This window comes from Setaria italica, chromosome VIII (assembly GCF_000263155.2).
Source record: "Setaria italica strain Yugu1 chromosome VIII, Setaria_italica_v2.0, whole genome shotgun sequence".
NCBI classification, from domain to species: domain Eukaryota; kingdom Viridiplantae; phylum Streptophyta; class Magnoliopsida; order Poales; family Poaceae; genus Setaria; species Setaria italica.
Window position 1 is genome coordinate 11,652,194 of NC_028457.1, and position 7,864 is coordinate 11,660,057.

Consider the following 7,864-nt stretch of genomic DNA (forward strand, 5'->3'; position numbering starts at 1 on the left):
ATTGTTGCATATCATTTTGTACCTTTTTTCAGATAATGTCTTGTGTGTTGAATATAATTCAATGAGAAGGACTGCATTGAAACTTTATATTTATTTCAATGCCCTTATTACCTACCTAAAGGACCTTTCTTTAAAAAATATGTTTGTAAAGGGCTGTCATCTAAAAATGCAAGACTCATCTAAATATCTTACAAACTTCTGAAGTTTTCTATTAGAGCAATCACTTTATTCTGAGGTAAAAACACGGTACATAGAGAATGGTACACCGATAATGCGAGTAACATCTGCAGAATTACTACATATGCTCACAGTGGTCCAACTGTTACAGTTCCATTAATAGTTGGAACGATGACAGCAAATTCTTCACCAGTGAAGCTAGGATACATCTTCTGCACCCACTATCCAAAATCACACCAAGTAGTCCACACGTGGCATTACAGGATGGATAACCCACACGGTGACGCATTCAAGCAACCACCGCAGTCCCAACAGAGCTGGAAGTAAGAACAGCATCAGATTCAGACCGATCTTGACCATCCCATATCTCGGGCAAAGCTTCCTTGATGTTATGAATGCTCTCCAGAGCAGCTCATGGAACAAGTGTCGACCTGCCAACCTACAAAATTCAGGAAGTTTTGTAAATTAAGTTTTTCCTTTGAACATGATGATGGTTAATGTGGAATCTGGGCTATGTACGATGTCTTACAATCACAGTATGGAAGCCTGCAGCCTTTCCTGAAGCTATGTTCCGAGTGCTGTCGTCAAAAAAAATCTGAAAAATATATAGAAGGTAAATTTCCATCGGGGCATTCCTTGCTTGTTTGAACGTGTACTTGGTCATGTTTTGGAGAGGAGAATTCTTACTGTCTTCTTAGGATCAACATTTGCAATTCGAATTGCAGCTTTCATGGCTTCAATGGAGGGCTTGCAGAGGATGGGTGATTTGGGTTTGAACCCATTTGATTCATTCAGATCAACCAAGTCGGCAGATGTTTCATCCTTGAACAGCATGCAATTCTGGGACTGAGCATATCAAACCATTGCAAGGATTCAGTGTGTCAAAGCATATCACACCATCAAAGCAACCCTGTAAACCCAGCCTGTGCAGAGCCTCCTCCGCATGTGCTTTGTCAGAGTTTGTGAATACCTGCAACAACCAAAATTAGGTTGGTAAAAATGCTCTCTTAATCATTTTTCAAGCATGTCATTTGTGAGTACAACAACAAAATAGAAAAACCGGTGCTTCTCATACTATTTTTCTCTGTGGAATTGAAAGTAGGAGGGTCCTCAAAACAGGGTCGGGTCTCAGATTGTGATATGGCAAGGTACCATGAACATTTGCATGAAACTCATCATTGTCAAACTCGTAGCCTAATGCCTACAGAGAATAGCGATGGTGTGATTAGAAAGGAGAAGAAAATGTATAGGTCATGGTAAACACTCAATGACCAACTAATGAAATATGAGTTGTACCTTAAGGCCAGCCATTGTGGTGCCCCATCCGCGACCTCGGGGACGACCTCATCCTTGAGATCAGCCCTCACCTGCCGCGCCTTCCTCGCCGCTGTCCGATTGTCCCCTGAATTGCGTCGCCGATTCCGCGCGCTCCGCGGGGATCTTGTTCTCGCGGATGACCGCTCGTGGGAGGCGCTGCAGGAGGACCAGTCGGGCCTCCTCCGCCCCATCGACACCAAGACCCTTGTCCACGCGCAGTACTGCCGCCGCCTCTTGCTCTGATCCGCCGCTGCCACCGCGGCCCGCATCCAGAAGGGTCGAGACGACGAGTGCACGCAGCCGTAGGCCGCTGCCAAGCGCCCGGCCGACCTCGCCGCCGAGGCCGCGCGGGGTAGCGGCAGGGCGCCCCGCTCCGGCCTCCGCCCGCGCCCAATCCCCTCCTGAGCCTCTCTGTTGTGGAGAAAGGAGAAGCCTTTTCCCCTTAACCCCCTCCCTTCCCTCTTTTTCCCACCCGAGCCCCCCTCTCTTCAGAATATGGACTGCGGGTTCATTACCAAAAACTTGAGGGGCTTTTTTGCAAAATTAGGGCGACGGACGAAAATTGGTGGCAAAGACGTTGCTTGCTTTAATAATAGGTATAGATGGACACAAAATGAATAATCTTTTCACTTCGTTTATCAATTTTACATTTTGTGTTACACAAATTCACTTCGGTAGATTTAGTACAGTTATGTTATACGGGTTTCTCTCTTTCATTAACAAAGTAAAATGCAACGGTCTCAGCTGTGCTCAGGCTGTTCAACTTCGTTGGTAACATCTAGTTTTACATATTTGATAGTGTTGCAAATAATACTTTAGAAAAAAAACATGCAAAAATGACTTCGCTTGCTTTGAATTCACATGAGTGAACTTCGCTTGCTTTGGATTCACATGGGGCTTTCTCTTTGTTTAAAGTTTCAGCTTAAAAAAAAGGTGAAAAAATAAGTGCCAAAAATAACTTCGTTGGTGAAAGGCTTGAACCTCAGGGCTATGTGCACGTGCATCAGATGACAAACCAAGACATGGCTTTCGTTGCATCTTGCGAAGACTTTTCGATTATCAAAGTTGACTTCTGTAAGTTAGTAGGAAAAAAAACAAGATAGCTCTTATACTTTTAATAGAGCTAACAGCCGACGTTGGCAGTACAAAGCCACAAGCCAGACCGTTTATGTGTATATGCATTTTACACTTCGTTTAAACATTAGTTATTGCACATAACTCTAAAGATTATCTCTTTGTTTCCATTTTGCGCTAAAATGCGGGTTTACCTCTTTCATCACAGAAGTGAAATGCAACATGTGCTCGATTTTTGCATCATTTTGCTAACATGCAGCCTCAATACATCTTTGTTCATCTCCCTCACCGAGGATTTAATCTTTGGGTTATTGGACTTTTCACCAAAGCTATTAATAATGATATAATTGAGTTGGAACTTGTGGGTTACCGCATGGCTCTTCGGTTATCACAGTGGGAATAATTGGATTCATCTAATGGACTTCTTTTATTGAAAATGGACAATTTATTGGCTTCATCTATATGAAGAGGAGAATACTCATATGTCCCTAGAGAAAAAAAGGGAGAAAAAACCAAAGTGATTGCACTCTACTTTTCGAAGAGGAATCACTTTCGGCAAGCACGAGTCAGAGACTCCTAATAAGTGAATTTGTGAACGATGAGGTAGATAGCCATATCGTCCACAAAACTCACTTAAGCGCACGGAAATGTGTTGCTGGAGCGCACAGAAATGTGACGCTAAGATACCTGTGGATTCAGGGAGCGAGTAAAGTCTTTCGTGGAGAAACGGAAGCACCTTCATGAAACGTGAAACGTGAAGGGAATGAAAAGTCAATTCGTGGAACGCGAAGTTGCATAAAAATCGAAGTCTGGCTAACGAGCCACTTCGTGTATTCTCATACAGGTTTCTGTCAAAATATGAACATAAAATAGGAGAAAACTGTTGCACTTCGTTTATAAAAAATAATATGCTTAAAAACATGTAACTAAATGTAGTACTTGCAAGGAACTGTTTGTTAAACATTGTACAGGAAAGGGGCTTGCCATCAACTTCGGCATTGTCTATTTTGATTTCGACAACATTGTTCAGCTAAAGGGGCTCTCTGGCAGCTTCGCCTACATCCTCAACGACATTGTTCGGCTCAAGGGGCTTGCCATCGGCAACCTCATTGACTTCAGCTCCGTTGCTACTTTGGCTCAAGGGGTTCGCCATCATCATCAGCATAGTCATCAACTTCATCTTCGTTGCTACATCAACTTAAGGAGCTTCGGTCTACGTCGCCTTCGTCACTACTTCGACAACACGCAAAGTTTCATTGCCATCTTCACCACAAGCACCAGCCAAGAGGGGCTATGGTGCGATCGTGGAGAACCAATTCACCCCGAGATTCAAGTCTTGCCCGGTGCGTATGAGCGAAGATTCGAAGGCGTTGGTGGCTTTGGCGGGATAAAGGCAGCGGCTCTCTGCTTCCTCTACTTCGACTACATCAATCGCGATTAAAAATGGAGCTTCTTCTTCAGCTACACAAGAGATGGAATAACTACTTTGACTACATGGACTACATAGAAGAAGTGTGTTTCTACTTCATCTACCTTCACTACTTCGACAGGATTTTCTACTTGGACTACATTTGTTAAAGCTGAAGCTAAAAGGCGAAGCTTCAAAGCCGAAGTTGAGGAATAAAAGATGACTAGTGAAGCGGAGTCCAGAGATGAAGTAGATGAGGTAGGGGGGTAGATCCTCATGGCTGAAGTGAAATTTGTAGCTAGCCTTTTTTCCCCCATGAATTCAGCTACTTTGCTTTGTTGTACCAGCCAAACCAAAGTAGCTGAGGGGCTACTGTTGGAGAGAAGGGCTTCGCATGGCACCCCCACCTTTGTAAAGGTTGAAAGGCCTAGTTGTAAATTTTGTATCGGGCTAATTGCCACCCCCTCCCCGTCTATATAAAGGACCCATGAGGCATTGAGGAGGGAACTCACCTTGAGCACTCCACACTTCCCCCTAGTTATGTTTTCTTCTCCATTTTATCTCTCTTGTCCTGTCTGGTGGAGTCAAATCCCCAACAATCCTAGGGTGGCTCAAGGGGGACCAGCGGGGCTGGGCATGTGCGCCGTGTGCATCCCCGCACCTTGCCCTGCTGCTTCGGGCCGCCTTCCTCCCATCGCGCCTGTCGCGTCCACTCCGTGTGGAGCTGCTCCCGACGTCGCCACCCACGGGGCGCCCGTGGCATGGACAACGTTCTCCATTTGCTGCCTGGGGCTCCTTGGCACCGGGTGCTCCTCGAGCTCACCACCGCCCATGCTGCTGATGGTGGAGCCCGGTGGGGCGGTGCTGGTGCATGTGTTGGCGCTGCCTCCCCTTCCCCACCTCTCCCTCTTCCCCACTGGCCCCCCACCATGGTCGTTGGTCGTGCTCCCATCCGCTACCACTGGTCACCTGTCATTAGATCCGCCACCCCTGCCCGGATCTGTCTTGCGGGTTCGAGCCGTGGGTGTGGTACTCATGACATGGGCTATCGCCGTTGGTCGTCTTCTGAAGCCACTGTCTCCGATCGTCAGTTGAGACTCGGGAGCCATCGTAGCTGCCACCGCCGCTGCTGCCGCTACCACTTGTTGCACTGCCCGTGTTTGTGTTGGGGTGCCCTTGAACCCCCTTGGCTATTCCCCATCGCCCCATTCTTGGTCGTGTAGGTGCCCATAGCCGGCACCGCTCTTGGTCGTGCGGCCATCGTGCCCATTGGTTATTCTAGTGGTGGGAGTTCTTAGGCCTGCGCCATCGCTCTTGATCTGCTGTCGTCCCCCTCCGGGCTATGCTGCTCTTCCCTCACCCCTGCATGGTTGCTCTTGCTTGATTTGTCTTCAGCTCTGTTCCCCGTTGGCCTTTGGTGTTAGGGAGGAAGGAGGGGTTCATGGGTCTTAGGTGAAAACCTTGCGCAGCTTGTGCTGGCGCACACAATGACGACATCCTCGAACGTTGTTTACCTTGTTGGAGGCTTTTTGATGATCCTAACCTTGTTTCTCGGGGTGAAAACTTAGTCTAGATGTCTAGACAGGTGATGGCGGCGTATTTTGTGCGTCATGTCCTTCTTGAAGGCATCATTTTTAGGGAATTCTCTGTGCTCTCTCTTGCCTTTGACTCGGGTACTCTGACCGGTTTCGAGTCTTTACTTTTTGTATGCAGGGTGTTGAAAACTTGGTCGTAGTGGTCGGGCGGCAGTGACGTCCTCCTTCTTGGCTTCTGGAGCTCAAGTGGTCGCTCGCTCTCTCATCTCCGTGGTTGCTCACTCTCTCGTCTCCAAGCTTGGGTGGTGGCGCGTCCCTTGGCAAGGTTAGGAGTTCACGCTTGGCCCGTCTGTTCAAGGTGGTGGTCTTCAGGCGTGGCTTAGGTGTTTAGGTGTGGGGATGAGTGGGATTTTCTGTTTCTGTTCTTGTGCTGTTGGTGGTCTGCCATTGCTTGTATGGCATCCTGTTTTTGTGTTTCAAGGTTTTCTTGAGACCGCTTTGTTGTAATCCTACTCTTCTTCTTAATAAAAAATGTGCTATGCACATCTTAAAAAAAATAAAAAATTGATGCACTAGCCATGCTGTGCTGCCCTGTTGATTCCGTGATGTTGTCTCACATTTTGTGCCTTGCAACACTCTTTTTGCGCTAGATCAAAATTATATATGCATGTTTAACAAAACATGATGCGAAGTTGCTGTGGGAATACTCTGATCTTATGGCAAAGACGTAATTGCAAGAGAGGCATTTTTTAGTTGCATGGTCTTGATGCTGCAACTCTTGTTTTCTAATGTAGCGAGACTGTTCCACGTCTGAGCGCTAGATATACTGAAAACTATACTATATGTTACATACTTACATATGTAGTCTAAGATGTGGCCACAAAGTAATGCACGATGAACTTTGAATTATCAGCACCGGGAAGTGTTTCTTGGCAAAGAAAATGCCCTTAGTTTTAAGAGCATGCAGCTCTTATGATCAATAATGCATCTAACTGGCATTAGAAATTTAGAATACAAAGCCACAAACTTGAGACAAGACTAAAGTTATATTGCAAAACGACACATGAACCAAAGTGCAAGTAAACTTCAGCGTCCACTCCAAGGGATCCTGGTTAACAAGGGCACCAACATCACAGCTGAAAGCTTTCTTCACGAAATGTTTCTGAATAATCAAGAGAGAAGATTCATGAACGGCCTAAATATCCTCATCTCTGCTTGGTATCAAATGCTGCAAATATTTCTGAAACCTGTACAAGAGAAAGGGGAAATGTGAATGATAAGGCATATAGTTGATAGAAAATTTCTCCATCCATAAAAATAGCATTCAGTAGATTACGAGGATAGAAGCGGTTTTGAAAACCCATAAAACAATCCACAAAATTCAGTGAAGTAAAACTCGACGGGCAATATCATTAAGTGGGTAGTGGCCTGAGTTCCTACAGGCTACACAGGCAAACAGGAAGGATATTGAAATGAATGAAAAGGGTAATTTTTGGAGATTAAAGAGCACAAAATGGCGATGATATATCTATATTTATGTAGCGATATTCATTTGTTCAAGGCAGAACGGAAATATTTTTTGCTTTCATCTCTGAATTATATATGGAACTTCTCTTCAACTACAGTTTCAAAATCTAGCTGATATAAGAATGTCCTTATTTTGTTTCCACATATTAGAAGCACCAAGAGTCTCAGAAAATAAGATTTTGATAGATAATCATCTAAAGCTAAAAAATTATGCATTCCAGATTATTGCAAACAACAATCCAATTGAAAACAGCACAGTGGCCATAGGTTGTATTCCAAAATAATTAGCCCAAATCGCAAAAGAAGTAGGTGCAAAAATAGCAAACAGTCTATGTTGACTCGCTATTATCTAACAAAATCTGCTTATTCTGTCCAGTGAATAAACATATAACGTTATTATGAAAAGAAGGATGTAATTTTGCAAACACTTTTAGAAGGTGCAAAAGATAATATACCATAAATAGCATAGATCTTCTTACCTCTACTTTGCGCTGAAACCAGTGCATTTAAAATTAACATCTGTGGAAAAAAAGCAGAAAACAGAGCACTAAAAAGCAATTTTTGGAATAAAGTGACAGATTATTTGAATTTGATAAAAAAAATCCTAAATAGAGGAAATAAATAAGTACTTCACTTGGACCGGTGTGCAATTATGCAACTTCATATGTATATCACCAGGTTTGATGATCAAATAAGATGACAAATATCAATTTACTTATGTCACAAACCACACACAGCATTAAGAAACAAATGTTAGAGGAAATGGAGTTCGCACTAAATGCAACTCATATAAATACATATGACATAAAAAAATTGAATCAAAGTA

The 7,864-nt window shown here is 44.2% G+C and overlaps 1 pseudogene; it reads right to left on the minus strand.

Moving 5' to 3' along the window:
* Window positions 1–466: 466 nt before the first annotated feature.
* On the minus strand, window positions 467–4,809 carry LOC101780373 (annotated as a pseudogene).
* Between the last annotated feature and the right edge of the window lie 3,055 nt (window positions 4,810–7,864).